At 52.7% G+C, this 15,198-nt stretch overlaps 1 protein-coding gene across 7 annotated transcripts in view; it reads left to right on the top strand.

The window, feature by feature from the left end:
• Nucleotides 1-6,067: 6,067 nt before the first annotated feature.
• ST3GAL4 (ST3 beta-galactoside alpha-2,3-sialyltransferase 4) overlaps nt 6,068-15,198 on the top strand; it is a 36,520-nt gene continuing 27,389 nt past the window's right edge. For 2 of the 7 annotated variants that reach the window (XM_066365198.1, XM_066365200.1), the window contains exon 1: nt 13,020-13,229. The gene's annotated coding sequence lies outside the window, so the exon portion shown is untranslated. Of the gene's footprint in view, nt 6,221-6,571; nt 6,667-13,019; nt 13,230-14,407; nt 14,427-15,198 lie in introns of those variants that run through there. The other 5 variants (XM_066365204.1, XM_066365199.1, XM_066365202.1 and 2 more) reach the window with 5 other exon arrangements.

Here is a 15,198-nt window from a genome sequence, read left to right on the forward strand (position 1 = left end):
ATGGTACCTCCAGAAGCATGGTTCAGGGCGTGGGAGAGCCTAGAACAAGAGTAGGTAAGGGCTGTTCTAGACAGAGGCCTGGTGTTGCCCGTCATGCTGGGAGACAGGGATGGTTGTTATGCATCAGGGATAGCTCTGCTTTCACAGAGGGGCCAGGCTCAGTTCTGCCCCACTGCCTGCAATGGGAGTAATCAAGACCCAGGGAGGGAGCAGCCCTGCAAGCTGCAAACTGCTCCGGACAAGACGAGCGTTCAGCCTCCTGCCCCCAGGAGCCCCATCTGTGGCCAGCCAGGTTCACTGCCCACAGAATATTTACTTTTACTCCACTGAACAGCTGCTCAGATGTGTGGTGGGCCATGAACTGGATCCTGCTGACTCCGTCTGAGATACGGCTCCTTGCCTCTGTCCCCACCTGGAACAGTTCCTTTGCTGCAGTGCTGTCTTACCTGAATCCTGAGGCCCTTGAAGAGCTGCAGGGAAGAACTTGCCAAGCCAAGGGCCCAGCTGCTGTGTTATGCCTCCCTCTGAACACGCAGAGAGCTTGGAGCAGGTGTTCTCTCTTTCTGACCACACGTTTCACTTCCCCATCATTTCTAGGGAGCCTCTGTTCCCTGGTCCAAGAGCAGCTTCATCCACCATGGACACTGTGGGCCTGGAGCAGGTGGCAGCACCTGAGCCACCACCTGAGTGCTTTCACCTGCAAATAAAGAAGCTCAGCTCTGAATCCAGGTGTTCTGGTTCTCCTTCCAGGGGATACAGAGTAAGAGTCACTCCTCTGCCTTATTCCTTTATTCCCACTTAGCAGAACCCAACATCCTGCCTCCCCTAAGAGTTTTCCAAGCAAGACCCCCACCTTAACAAACGTGTATACCAGCCCTCTGACATCGGTCCTCTGCTGAAGAGTGCCAAGTGTGTTTGTGTGATTTCAATGTGCGTGCCTGCGTCCCTGCTCTGCTGGAGCAGTGGGAGATGTCACCCTTCCCAGATCGGTCCTGGAGGGCTGTCAGCCCCCAATCCTTGGCCCGCTTTCTTCCTGGCTTGGTTGGAGAAGGAAGGGACCAGTTGGAGGCTTGACTGCTATTGTTCCTTGGCTCCTCTCAGTTTGCCCAAAAGTTTCCTCATAGAGCAAAATTGCTGAGTGTTCTATATTTGTTAGCATTCCTTCATGAAGCTGAAAAATAACATTTTGAAATGAGTTCGCATGTCTCTGTGGACTATCCTCAATTGAGAGATCAAGAAACAATTACATACGAAATAATATTTGAAAATGTTTCTCTTGTAATACTTCTATATCCAAACATTATAATATATCTATTTTATTTCTGAATAGGTTGACTAGGTCTTCTAACTCTTCCTTTTCAGAAAGCATTAAGTCTTTATTCCAAACATGTATACACAGTATAGTGTTAAAATTTCCTTTCCTTTATAAGATGGTGATGATTAATGGCTGTTGTATTTTAAATACCCTCACTTAGCAAAATAAATGGTGACAACCCTGTGTTTGTTCTGTTATTGCTATTGAAATCACATTGGATTCTGAGATCTATATAAACCTGATGCTACTGAGTTTTAACCACTTAAAAAAATAGCATGTCCCAACCAGGCAGTGGCACAGTGGATAGTCAACCTGGGATGCCGAGGACCCAGGTTTGAAAACCCAAGGTGGCTGGTTTGAGTGCAGGGTCCCTGGCTTAAGTGTGGGATCATAGACATGACCCCATGGTCACTGGATTGAACACAAAGGTCGCTGGCTTGAAGCCCAAGATCACTGGCTTGAGCAAGGGGTCACTGGCTCGGCTGGAGTCCTCCAGTCAAGGCACATATGAGAAAACAATCAATGAACAACTGAAGTGCTGCAACTACAAGCTGATGCTTCTGATCTTTCTCCCTTCCTGTCTGTCTCCTGCTTAAAAAAAAAAAGGCATGGACTGAATCTGTGTAAAGTTTTATTTCCATAAACAGGTTTTGAACATGTACCCTACATTTTGGTTTGTTTGTTTAGCAAGAATCTGGAGCTAGAGCTGGCAGGGAGCTTACAATTTGGTGAGGCATTAATTACGAAGTAATTACAAGAGTGGTGAGCGCCTTGAAAACAGAAGAGGGGCTATGTGAGATTATGCTGAGAGAAACCAGACTTCTGGGATAAAGTTTCATAGCCAAATGGCCAGCACAACAAAGGCCCAGCAGTGAGGGTGACTGGGGCTCAGCATGGCTGTGACCCAGAAATTAGCTTCTAGCATGGGCACACAGACAATTAGCACACTGGCCAGTTGATGAAGAAATGAAAGTCAAGGCTAGTTTGGGGGGTAAAAAAAAAAAAAAAAAAAAAAAAAAAAAAAAAAAATATATATATATATATATATATATATATATATATATATATATATATATATATACACACACACACACACACACACTTTTCCTCCCACCTGATAAGTTTTTCTAGCTGGATTAATAATAAAATTAGATTAACAGGTCAAATCAAATTTTAATCCATGCATATGGGGCCCTGGCCAGTTAGCTCAGTTGATTAGAGCATTGTCTTGATATACCAAGGTTGCGGGTTCGATCCCCAGTCAGAGCACATGCAGGAATCACCAACGAATGCATAAATAAGTGGAACAAGAAATAGATGTTTCTCTCCTTTCTTCTCTCTCTAAATCAATAAAAATTAAAAATAAAATATGTGGGGAATTCACATAAGCATGAAAATTCCAAAGGCATTGAGGCATCATTAACACTTTGGAAAAAAGAGAAAGGACAATTGTTGGGGTATTAGATTTCAGAAGTAAGAATAGGTGATATATAGGTAGTTGAGGAATAGCTGAACACACAAGGCAGGTGAATTCTTGATACACGGGGTATCTGCTAACAGGGTCCTGCCTGAAGCCTTCCTATTTACCATATTTAATTCAAATTCAGCTAAGATGAACATCTAAGACTTCCCTGCTAACACAGGATTCTCTGTCTGGATCTTTTGGGCAGGAAAGGGGGGAGTGTCAAATATTCTTTCTGAGGCTTTTATTTCTTAATTACCAGCTTAAAATCAATGTCCCAAAAGGCAAAACTTTTAGTCCCCTTCCCTAACAAGAAATTTCTTAATGTTTTGTTCCCCCTCTGCTTGAGAGGAAATATGGTCTGATGGTTCTGGCATAGAATCTGCACCATAATCAAGAATGAATTTGGACAAGTTACATAATTACTCCTAAACTGGGATTGGTAATCGTATTTATCCTGAAGTTTTTTGTGAGGATTATATGATGATTTTGTCACACAGTAAACGTTAGATGCTGTTTTCCTGCCATGAAAAAGGCCAAAAAGGATGTCACCGGAGATATTTGGGCTAGATATTAAAAAGAACTTCCTGACTAGAGGCTGTGTAATCCTAGATTGTGCAGGGGAGTCATGGCAACCAAGAGAGACTTTAAGGCAAAAAGCAAGCCATAAACTCGCTGTGGTTAATTGATCATGGACCTGAACAGAGACGAGGGCCGGGTGCAATGACTTCTCAGGATCTCTCTCAGCCTGCAGGTTCCTGGAATGCATTTTAGCCTCAGCCAACAGGCAGGTTTCTAAAACTACAACAGTGATGTCCTTGCTATTGAGAACCCTGGGAACAGCTCCGCTCCATGGTCCAGCCATATAAATCTGATAAAAATAGGAGCTGAAATACCATCCCGGAGTTGCTATTTTTAAAACCCTCTGAGATGCTGGATTGGGTTTATTTCTTCCTCAAAGAGCATCTTGCTTTTCCCTCCTCCTGGTGGGCAGGATGCTAACGTGGCACATGAGAGGGACAGGAGCCAAAAGCCTGCCGGGCACACTTGTCGAGTGGCTCCATGCCTCCTACCCACACCCCCTCCCTGCCAAGGAGGAGCCTCTGGGTCAGGGCTTCCTGGCTCTAGAAGTACCTGCCCTTCCCACGCACCTTGCTCCTCTGTCTCCTGCCTCTGCTCTCCCACCCCCAACAGAGATGTCCTCCAATTCTTCCATAGCAGAGGCAGACTCAGAGAGGTAAACAGAGGCAGAGGAAGTGGAAATCGAGGCGCATGGCTCAGAAGAGGACCGGGACCCAGACAGCTAGCTGCTCCTCAGTTTGCCTTGATCCACCCTTGGCACAGCTAGCCTCTGAGAAGAGCAGTCCCCGAGAGCCAAAACCCTGCTTGCCCCATCACATTGCTTCTTGCTGAGAAGCTCATACTATCCTGCAAATGGGCCAAAGGGGTGCAACGGAGCTGGGTGGGGATCCAGAACAGGGCTAGGGACTCAAAAGCACCACAATTCCTTCCGCCTGCACTCAGATGATACAGCATCTGGGCAGCTAGCTAAGCATCTGGCTGTGCTGTTAAGAAACTGGAGGGGGAAGATCACGAGTAAGCATATTGTGGACTAAGGGGAGGAGTCAGAATTACAGTTAGTTTCTGGGCACCCTGTAACCAGGCCTGGGATAAACTCTGTGTGTGGGGTGAGGGGCGGGGGGTGGTTCTAAACATAACTTATTGGTTAGAAAAGGTTCCTACCTGGGTAACAACAGCTTACACTTCCATAACACATTATACTTTCAGAGCAAATTCATATCCATTGCCTAATACCAACTACATCCCTTTGAATAGCAGTTGTTTCTCTTTTTTTCCTAGTAAGGAAACGAAAGCTATTTAGTGACAGAGGCATTTCAGGTCTCAGGTCTTCAGGAACAAAAGTTGGCCCTTCAGTTCTACTTCCTGGCAGGCAAAGTTTATATGGTTCATAGCAAGAATTGCAAATTCTTTAGATCTAGTTCATCAAAGAATTAGCAGAATTTAGAAGCTGGGCTGATTTTCCATTCAGCAGTCAGATTCATTTATTTGCTTTAGGCCAGTTTTCCCACTCGTAAAGCAGGTTGGCACTTCTGTCTTCCTACCTGCTAAGGGCAAGGGCTTTAGTCATTGTATTCTTTCTACCTAGCTTAGTTCCAGGTATATGAAATAACTATTTGTTGAATGAATGTTTGACTAACAATGACGAAGACTCATTAAACAATTTAGACATTGGTAAAATAAAATAACCATGCAAGGAATGGCTTAGCATGGAAGTCCCCCATGGAAGAGCTCGGAGGCCAGGAGGCAACTCCTCACCATTGCCTTCTGCATTTTGTTCATGAGGGGCAGAGCTTCCTGAGTATATTCTCAGGAGATAAGCCCTCCAGTTTCAGCTGAGCTGAGTGGAGCTGGTCCTTCTCTGACCCCTTTGCCTTTACTGTCAGTTACTTTTTACACTTAGTCACATCCTGCCCTGCCTCTTCCTGCATGGGAGTCGTGGTGGGCATTCTCTGTGGCTCAGTGGTAGGCTTCCGGAAGGCAGGGTTGCATCTTGATTCCTCTGGAGCCCTCAGCACCAGGCCGTTCACACTAAGGGCTTAGTCAACACTGCTCACCTATGAAAGCGTGTCTTGGGGGCTGTAGATTGTCCTGCAGGTGACTCCTGGTCTGTTGCTTTCAGCCTGAGTAGTTAGCAGGTTTGGTTTGGGGATGTACAGGCCCGATGAACTAAGGTCAGGGTCCTGATGGGTTTCCCCCAGAGACAGGATGCCTGGCGCCTTCCACAAGGAACAGAAACTGAGAAGCCTTCTACAGGCCAAGACAGGGTGTCAAAGAGGGGTGCAGAGGACACAGTTTTGGGGCGGCAAGCCCATAGGAGGGCAGACAAGGGCCCAAGTCTGGGTCCAGGACACTTGGCCGCAGGGCACTACGGGGTGGGCTCGCGGAACTAGGGCTTGTCTCCCTGCCTCACTTTGCCGAGTGAGGGAGGACAGGCTCACCGCGTGGGAGAGCGGAGATCCCTTTGTTCCCGGGAGGGTGTGCGCAGATTGCGCGGGCACGTCCATCCTGGGGCCGTTCTCGGGCAGCTGAGCCGCTCTTCCCCACCCCCTCTCCGGCCTCTGCGCCCCCACCCCATCCCATCCCATCCCGCAGACCGCCGCCCTTCCTCCTCCTCCCTCCCTTCCTCCCAGGCCCGCCCGCTCATCTGCGCTCGGCGCTGTGCGCACGCGTGTCCGGCGCGTCCCCGCCCCGCCCGCCCCGGCCCGGCCCGGCCCCCGCCTCCCACAGGCTGGCCCACTCGCAGTTCAGCCCCGCGCCCGGGACCGGGACCCGCCGAGTGCAGCGCCAGTCCGTGCGCCCGCCGCGCGCATAGCGGATCGGAGCCGCGCGGAGCGCCCGCCCCGCCCCACCCGCCGGCCCGGGTGAGTACGCGCCGCCGGCCCGCGGGGTCGGGGCACCTGGGGCCGGCTGCCAGCCCCTAGCCCCGTGCGGCCGTCAGGGATTCGGGCCGGCACGTGGGCGCAGCCGGGGCTGGTCCGGGTGGGCGGCTAAAGCCTGGATCCCTCCCCTGCTTTTCGCGGGAAGCTGTTTCTCTCGGTCTCTTGAAGGGAGCAAGCGGGACGGTCCTCTTACCCGAAAAGTTTCCAGCCCTCACCCTGCACCCAGGCTGAGAGGCGCCCCACCCTGAGCATCCTCTGAGTCTCTTTTTCTCTCTTAACTACCTCGTGAAGCTGGAGATCCGTGGACTGGCTTTTCCGTAGGTGACAGGCTTTGCTGGGACCATCTGTGTGCAGGAGTCGCAAGGTCGCCAAGCAGAATCAGTCCAAAGGTGGAGGTTGCTAGCTGCAGGAAGGTTGTGCCCAGGACGGTGGGTACAGGTTGTAGGGGTCTTTGGGTCCCAGGCCACTGTGCTCAGAGGTCCCTGGGTGGTGGGCAGTGGGGATGCCTAGGTTTGGGGAAAAGGTTGGGGTACTGCTGCTCTGGGTGCTCCCCTTCTGGGGAGGAGGGTCTCTGCTGGCAGGGACCTCCAGGTCTGCCAGCCTGGAGCTGCCAACATGTCTGCCAAGGCTAGGACTGCCCCTCCATCCCTAGTCTTGGGGGTGGTCTGATCTGCTGCTGTTTCCTCTGGTTCACAGACTTGTTCTGGTAGGCCTGGCTTTGGGGGCTTCTTCCTGAAGGGTGGGGTGTAGGTGGTGTTGGGGTGCTCACTGTGTATGTCTGACCTCATGGCCACCCACAGACTGGACCCCACAGCCTTCTCAGGGATGCCTGTGCTTTCCACCACTGGAGGGAGGCACAATGGAAGCCAAGTTCAGACCGACTTTTTCTTTCAGAGCCTTGTGAATGATCTGGTATGGCTTAGGTTGTCACAAGAGGCACAAACCAGTGCTGCTTTCTTTTGAGCTATACTTGGCCACCTGCCTTCTCTAGGCCCTGGCCCTGGTATATGCCAGGGAAGTTTTAAATGAATTGATATGTGTTAAGTGCTTTGAAAGGTTCCTGCACAGAGGAAGAAGTCTGTGTTTGCTATTAGTGATATTTCTCCCACACTTTCTCTTCAAAGTTGCCCCATAATTCTAGAGAGGGTGCCTAGGAGGTGCCAGCCATCTGGAGCCTAGGAGTTAACTTCTGGGGCTTTTTCTTTTTGCTGGGAGCTGGTCTGGAATACCCCTGCCCGAACTGAGGTAGCCCAGGCCCCTCTGATTTGTCCCTGATCTGCTCCAGTCTCCATTCCTGGTGCTCTTCTTGTTTTGTCTCTCGGCAGCAGTGCGCTGGGTGGAAGAGCCTAGGCTGTCCGATGGGCCCTAGGTCCACCAAACAGTTGAGGAGAGCCACAGTTGGGGCTGGTCCCCCAGAGTCAAAACTGACAGGGGCTAAAAGAGTTTAGATAGAAGGAGAAATTAGGAGAGGAAGGTGAGAGTCGCCTGCTTGGGCTGTGGGCTGAGAGGCGTCTGTAGCTGGGAGCAGGCTGCCTCTCAGGACAACGGGGCCCTCCTGGGAGTGAAGGCCCAGGCCCCGCTGTGCTTCAGAGCTGCCTTCCCTGCCTCCCCTTCCTGACCCGAAGCAGTGACTCCCTCCCTACTCCTTAGAGCAATTCCCTGGCCCCTCTACTTTCTCAGTCCTTTTAGATCCCTAGGATCCGGTTTACTGGGTAGAACCAAAAATATGCTTCATTCTGGAATTGTAACAAGTCCTGGAAATGACACGACTTTCACCAGCAGGAGCAGAGAGGCCAGACCACTTTCTGCGCTCCAGCTTAACCTGTCGTCATTCTGCTCTTAGCCCGCACGGGTCTGGTGTCGGCCCACCGAGGCCCTGTCTGGACAGTGTCTGGGTCTCTCCTCTGAGTGGCTGCCCCAGTGGGGTTGTGCATGCCACCTCTCAGAGTGGCTCCAAGGTCTGTATACCCTCAGTCCAGGGGAAAGGTCACCCTACTTCAGAGTAATACCAAAAAATGGTTCCAGCCCACTAGGCAATGTCCTAAAAGAGACCCTCTAGATCAGTGTCTGAGTGCCCCTGGGTCAGGCTTATAAATTGTGACCGAGGCAAACTCCGAGGCCCAGCAATGGAGGCAGGGCACTGGAGAGCAGGGCTCTCAGGGCTGAGGGGTAAGATCCCCAGAAATCTTGCAGGACCTGTTCCCTCTCTCCTGGCTCCTCAGTGGCCCTGTGGTTAGACATTTCCCTCCAGCGCTAGCTGGCTCACAAGGTGCCTCCTTACTTCCTAAGACTCAGGACTTTCAACTGAAGCTTTCTGTTGCCTTGAGAAAATGACTAGTATCGGTAGGTTTAGGTGGCTGTAGTCATTAGGCCCCTCTCTCCTTTGTCACCCCCTTTCCAGAGTCGCTCAGCATTTCTGCAGGGGCTCTGAGTGCCCTGAATGAGCTGACCCAGCCTCACAATCATGCCTTACCCCTACCACATTCCGTGTGTGTGTGTGTGTGTGTGTGTGTGTGTGTGTGTGTGTGTGTGAGAGAGAGAGAGAGAGAGAGAGAGAGAGAGAGAGAGAGATATCCTACAGAATGAGGAAGTGATCAAATGTAGCAACAAGTGAAAGCAGTAGTGTGTGATGGCTGGGCCACGGCCAGGTGCTGGGGTTTCCAATGGGTGCCCCTGTGCATAGCAGGCCCGAGCTCTGCCAAGGAGTTTTGCTGGGTTGAGGAAGGACGTAGGTGTCTGCAGCTGCAGGTTTTCTTTTAGTCCTGGCCCCTTGCCTAGGACCAGGAGACCTTCAGCCAGGTCACTTCCCTATCTCTGCCCACTCAGCCTCTCAGAGCTGCCCTGCAGAAAGGTGATGTGCTTGCTCTGGGATCTGAAGCCCTGGCTTCTGCCCCTTGCCCTGCGGGAGGAGAGGTGCAGGCTGGCGAGGCCCGCGGTGTCCCCCTGGACCTTGGGTGTGAGGAAGGCCTGGCTGCAGAGGCCCAGAAGCAGCTGTGTTGTCAGACAGGCCCTCTTCCTGCCTGCAGCTTCAGTCCGAAGCCCAGGTGGGCCAGGGCCTCTAGCATCTGCTTTCCTGGGGGCAGGGGGGGGGGGAGGGTGGGAACGGTGAAGGTGGCTGGAAAGAGGACAGGGACCAGTTTGCATAGTGCTGGGCTAGCACACTGTTGTTTCTGCCTCAGGTCCAAGCCCTCCTCCATGGGGTGGGTCCTGAGGGCTGCGGTGTCGGCGCCTGGTGCCCATGGTCTGTCTCGTGTCCTCTGCTCGTGCATCCTCTGTCAACACCTGTCATGGGGACAGAGGTTAAAGGGGACTTAGCACATAACAGAAATAGTTACCACTTACCAGTCAAGCACTTATTAAAAGCCTGGCCCAATAAACTAATAAATAAATAAATAAATAAAGGTGTGCTTTGTACTCACATCACTTCATGTGAGCCTCACACAGCTCGTCCAGGAAGCCCGCTTATAAATGAAGGAGGGACTCGGGAAGATTAAACTACTTGGCCAAGGTTACACAGCTCGTAAGCAGCGGAGCCGGGACTCATATCTAGGCATATTTCTCCACCCTGCACACTTCAGTCCAGTTCTCCATTGCTCCCTGAGCTCATCACACCCTGTCCTGTGATCCAGGAGGAGGCCAGGCTCAGAGGTGTGTGGGGTCTGCTGAAGGGCACAGTGTCTTGGTGACCAAGGGGGACCACACACCCTCTCGACTCCCAGCCTGGAGCTCTTTGTGTTGCCCTGAACCCCATATCTCTGCCTGTTCACCCAGGAACCCCATCCTCTGAGTCCAGCCCTCTCAGTTGGGCAGGGAGATTTCCCCTCCCTTCTCTCTTCCCCCCAACCCCGTCCAGCCCCCACCTCTCTGCCTTCCCAATGGTAATTGCTTCCATCTGCCCGCCTGCCTGCTCCTATGCCTTTGGAAAGGCAGCTAGGCTGCCACCCACAGGGCTGCAAGGCCTTATCCGGCAACCAGGGCAACACGCTGGGAAGGGGGGTTCTCTGTGGGGTCAGAGCACAGAGCTTGCCGGTGCCTGGCATTCCCAGATTTGTGCCAGACGGGAGCACCTTTGCTCCGTGCCCCTCAGGGCCAGAGAGCCTCCTCCAAGACTTGCTGCTAAGTCCAGTGCTGAACTTCCCTTCTGTCCTTAGAAGCTGTTCAGGTCCGGAGGGAGAGGCTCAGGTGGAGGGGACAGAGGAGAGAAGTGGGGCCAGTGGGGTGACCTGGGGACCCTCTGCTCCAGGGTCAAGCAGGGTACTCCTGGACAGCACCTGAGGGACCCAAAAGCTTGGACAGGTGGGAAGGGAGCCAGCTCGTTTTCTTTGGTCTCAAGCAGTTGACTCAGAACCAGCAGAACTAGAGATGAAACTTTGTATTTCATCTTGATATAAAATAAAGCTTGCACATTGTAACAGTGCGTTCAATGCTCTGTTGCCTCCCTTGCCTCAGGTTCTGTTTTGGCAAGCTGGGAGGGACCAGCAGAGCCCTCACTGTGGGCACCTGAGATTTCAGCAGCCTGCTTCTGCCCAAGGAGGGACAAGCTCCCTGTGACTGCAGATGTTCCAGCACAGACCCATGACCCTAATAGGGACAATCCAAAGGGGGCACGTCTGTGGTGTGAGTGGGCTTGGGAACTTTTAAGTAATTTTCTTCCCTGAGATTTTAGGGTTTTAATATGAGCTCCAGGAACCTGTCTGTCATATTCACTGCTAGATTCTTCATGCTTGGAATGGTGTCTAGCCACTAGTGACTCAAGAAATATTCATTTGATGAATGAAGGGAAGATGGAGCTCAGGTTTCTGACTTTGTCTTCACTGTGTCCCTGCTTGGCTTGTCCTTCCCCCCCAGGGCCAAGAGCTTCTCTTTGGACAGGTGAGCTGTTTGTCAGAGAAGGGCCTGCCGTCTCTCCTTCAGACACTGGGGAGCGGGATGGGGCGGGCAGGAACCCCAGATGGGTATGGGTGGAAGTCCACCCCCATGAGGGCATGCCCCCATTCCACCTACCCCTTGTAAGAGAGAAGCATTCATTTGTTGTTCCACAGAGCTGTGCATTCATTGTTTTTTTTCCTGTATGTGCCCTGACCAAGGATCAAACCCACAACCTTGGCGTTTTGGGATGATGCTCTAACCAACTTAGCTGACCAGCCAGGGCTTACCCTAGTTTTGCTTCAACCCAACTCCATTCTTATTCCTTATATATACTGGGGTTCCACACAAAATTTCACTTGAAAGTGGGTCAGAGGGTTTCTTGGTTTTAAAATTTTGAATTTGAAAGCCCTCATGTGTCTCCAGTGAGACTGTTCTTATTTTCCCAGTAGCATACCACGTTTGTTCTCACCTCCTCGCCTCTGCTCCCACTGCCCCCACCCCCTGTGGCTTGATGCCCTCAGCGACTGACTCCAGCCTCTGTTCTCTGAATCTTTCCTGATGACCCAGTGCACTGTCCCGTCCTCCTCCACTCTGCACTCCTGTGACATGAGGGGACCCTGTGCTGGGCTAAGCCCAGGTGGACTACTGAGGCGTGAGTTGAGCCATCAACCAGAGACAGGTGTGAGGTGGGAGCCGTGCTGTAGGTGGGCACTGGGAGGGGGCCAGGAGTTGTCTTCCTGTAGACAGGATGCGTCCTTTCTCTGCTACACAGCCTCAGCCCTTCTGAATGAGACAGTACTCGGTGACCCCTCAGCCTGAACCCGGTGCCCTGCAGCCGACAAATGCTGGCTGGTGTGTTTTATGTGATTTGGGGTGCGCGGCAGAGAATGGAGTGTCTGCCCTCTGGCCCTGGAGGAAAGGGCCAGTGGCCATGCAGGGGTCACTCCTGAGGACATCCCTTGTGTCTCCTCCAGCTATGTGACTTCAGACAGGTGTTTGACTTTATTGGTTCTCTCACAAGCATGTCTGTTGATTGGGCTGTTAGTATCTTGCCCCCCTCACAAGGTTGTGATCCTCAAGTGAGATAAACATTTGAAAGCTGGATGAGGCCTTAGACCCACAGGGCAGGACCTGTGGCTGCTCACCGTGGTGGCCTGGGCGCCTGGCACCCTGCTGGCACCTACAGTACCTGCTCAGTAATTCTTTCTGTGTAACTTGTGTTCAAGGTCACAGATTAGCTCTTCTGTCAGGCAGGGGACTAAGGAATGACCCTGGTCTCTGCCTTTCCATCCCACCCTTGTCTCCATCTCATTCCTTTCTCTGAGGTCCTGGTGTCATTCGGCCTGGCTGTTCTCCAGGTCCCCGAGATCCAGGATTGTTGCGCTGAGAGCCCCTGGGGCACGGCCGACACGGGCTGGGCTGGCTGGGCTGGGACAGATACTCTGGAAATGGCCACGGCTCTCCTGCTGCTGCAGGGCTGGCTTTGTGCACTGAGTGTGAGCTCTGGGCTGGGAGGAGTGTGCTCACAAGGTGGAGGCCGGGCTCTGGCCTGCGCGCTTCCTGACCCCCTTTCCTCTTGTCTCCTCTGTGGTCCTTTTCTTCATGTTTTTCTTTCTCCAATATTTTTCTGACTTCCCTTTTCCTCTTTTAGATTCAGTCATCTCTCTCCTTTGGTGTCTGCCTCCTTCTTCTTATCGGTCCCCCTCCTCTCCCAGCCATTAGCATCAAGTTGTCCTGACGCTGGCAGCTGGACTTGTGTGGGCAGGGTGGCGCCCTCCAGGGCTGTGAGGTTCAGGGCACTTCCTGTTCTGAGCAGCTCCAGAATTTTCTAGTGAAATGGCTCTTGCAGCAGTTGAATCTGGTGAAGGGGCACTGCCTGCCCAAAGTGTGAAACGGTCTGATCTGCGTTTAGCTCCCAGGACCCTCACCGACCTCCTGAGACATCTTCTCTGGCAAGAAGGTGTCCTGTAGCCTGAAGGTCTCCAAAGAAGAGTTGGCTGGTAGGGCTTTACTGGCCTCTGCCCTCCTCTTTCCAGAACTCCAGCGCTTTCCCCAGAGGCCCTTGTGGGGTGGAGGAGGCTGGCTGGAGCAGGGAGGAGGTTTCTGCTCAGACGCCTTCCAGGTGAGCAAACACAGTGTGACCTGCTCGGGCTGGTTGATCAATGTATGTGTGTGTATGTGTGTGCATGCGTGCACTTGGGGATGGGTGTGCACATGGGTTGTGTGTGGACAAGAACACAGTGCACTGTGTATGTCTGTGCCCCATCCAGGCCTGTCACTGTGCAGCCCTGCTCCTAGCCCAGAGCTCCTCTGGTCTTTGTGACCCTGGCTTTGCACGGTGGCTTTGTTCTGTCTTGGGGACCAGCTGGTCTCCTGCTGTGGTCCCACACAATAGTGACTGATCCCTGGCCACCCATTTGGCTGCCTGGAGGCCCTGGGGCCAGCATTTGTCCCACTCCGCCCCCCAAAATGGAGACGTGTGGGGGCTTCCTGCCTGGTGTCTCAACTGGGCCAAGGCGGAGGGAATGGGGAACAGCTGCGCTGGCCGATTCCAGCGCCGTATGGATGTGGTTTGACAACAAAGCTCCCTCTGTGTGTTCTCAGGCCCCTTACATAACGGGTGGGGGAGACAGGCGGGAGGAGGTGGAGATGGGGACAGGGAGACACCAGGATGGAGTGGCTAGAGAGGGGACAGGGACCAGGAGGGGAGAGAAGGGGGTGAGAGAGAGAGAGAGAGCATTGAGAAGAACGGGAAGAGGAAAGTTTGTCTTGCCCCTATAGTTCTACTCCTGCCTCCTGGGGTGAGGAGGAGGTGATGTCTGGATCTTCCAGCCTTCGCCCTCTTGATACCTGTCTTTACCCTCTCAAGTCCCACCTGCCTGTCTTGACACATGGAGGCGGGGCCTGCAGGACCTGTCTGAAGGTGAGGCCAGATGGGGCTGGGGACTGGACCCCACCCTATAACCAAATATATTCTGTAAAGGTGAGAATCATTATCTTCCTTTATACTTGGTCTTGTCTGTCTCCTCCTTCCAGGCCCGGCCCCTCTGGCTACCGCTTTGTAGTGCTGCTGACAGGCCGACTGGCCCTTTGTCTGCACCCCAGTTGGCCCAAGACCTCTCATAGCTCCCTCGCTCGCTAGCTCCAGACCCGTGGCCCATTGCCTCCGGAGGCCTTTGGGCCTGCTCCCTGCACTCTCTCCTCCCTCAGTAATCAGACCTTCTCTTCTCACGACCACTGTTTCTGCAGCTGTCCAAACAGAGTGGGAACAGAAGGTTCTCTTTCTGGAACAGCTAGACTGACAGTCTGGAAGGGCCAGGTGAGCTGGCCAGGCTTTGGCGTGTTCTTGGGGTTATGGGGGCCTGTACCAGGGCCTGACCTTGCCAGCTCCTCAGTGGGAGAAGACACGCCCAGAAGAAGCCAGGAGGACCGCGGGACCTTCAGCTGGGACCAGGGCCCCTGTGTGGCTTGGTCTCCTGGGTTTCGCAGGGTCTGTGCCTTCTCTCTGCCTCCACTTCTCTGAGCCTTTTTTTGACACCAGGCTTCCTTGGAAAGGATTTGATTTGACCTTTAGGGTAGCATTTGTCCACAGGCTGCAGTGGGTGGATAGGGCCATGTGAGAACAGGGATGACTCCTAAAAGGTCGGAGGAAGAGCTGCTGGCAACCCAGGCTCTTCTGGGCATGAGTGACGGGGGACCCACGGTTCTGGCACTTGGCTTGGCCCCAGCATGTCCTCAGTTAGGTTTAGGATGTCTGCCCAGGGGGCATCCTGTCCACCAGGGCACTGCTCTGTGAAGAGGTGGCTGAACAAGCCCTAGACCAGGGGTCCCCAAACTATGGCCTGCGGGCCGCATGCGGCCCCCTGAGGCCATTTATCCGGCCCCCGCCGCACTTCCGGAAGGGGCATCTCTTTCATTGGTGGTCAGTGAGAGGAGCACATTGACCATCCCATTAGCCAAAAGCAGGCCCATAGTTCGCATTGAAATACTGGTCAGTTTATTGATTTAAATTTACTTGTTATGTATTTTAAATATTGTATTTGTTCCCGTTTTGTTTTTTTACTTTAAAATAAGATATGTGCAGTGTGCAT

Source organism: Saccopteryx leptura, chromosome 2 (genome assembly GCF_036850995.1).
Source record: "Saccopteryx leptura isolate mSacLep1 chromosome 2, mSacLep1_pri_phased_curated, whole genome shotgun sequence".
Classification (NCBI taxonomy): Eukaryota; Metazoa; Chordata; class Mammalia; order Chiroptera; family Emballonuridae; genus Saccopteryx; species Saccopteryx leptura.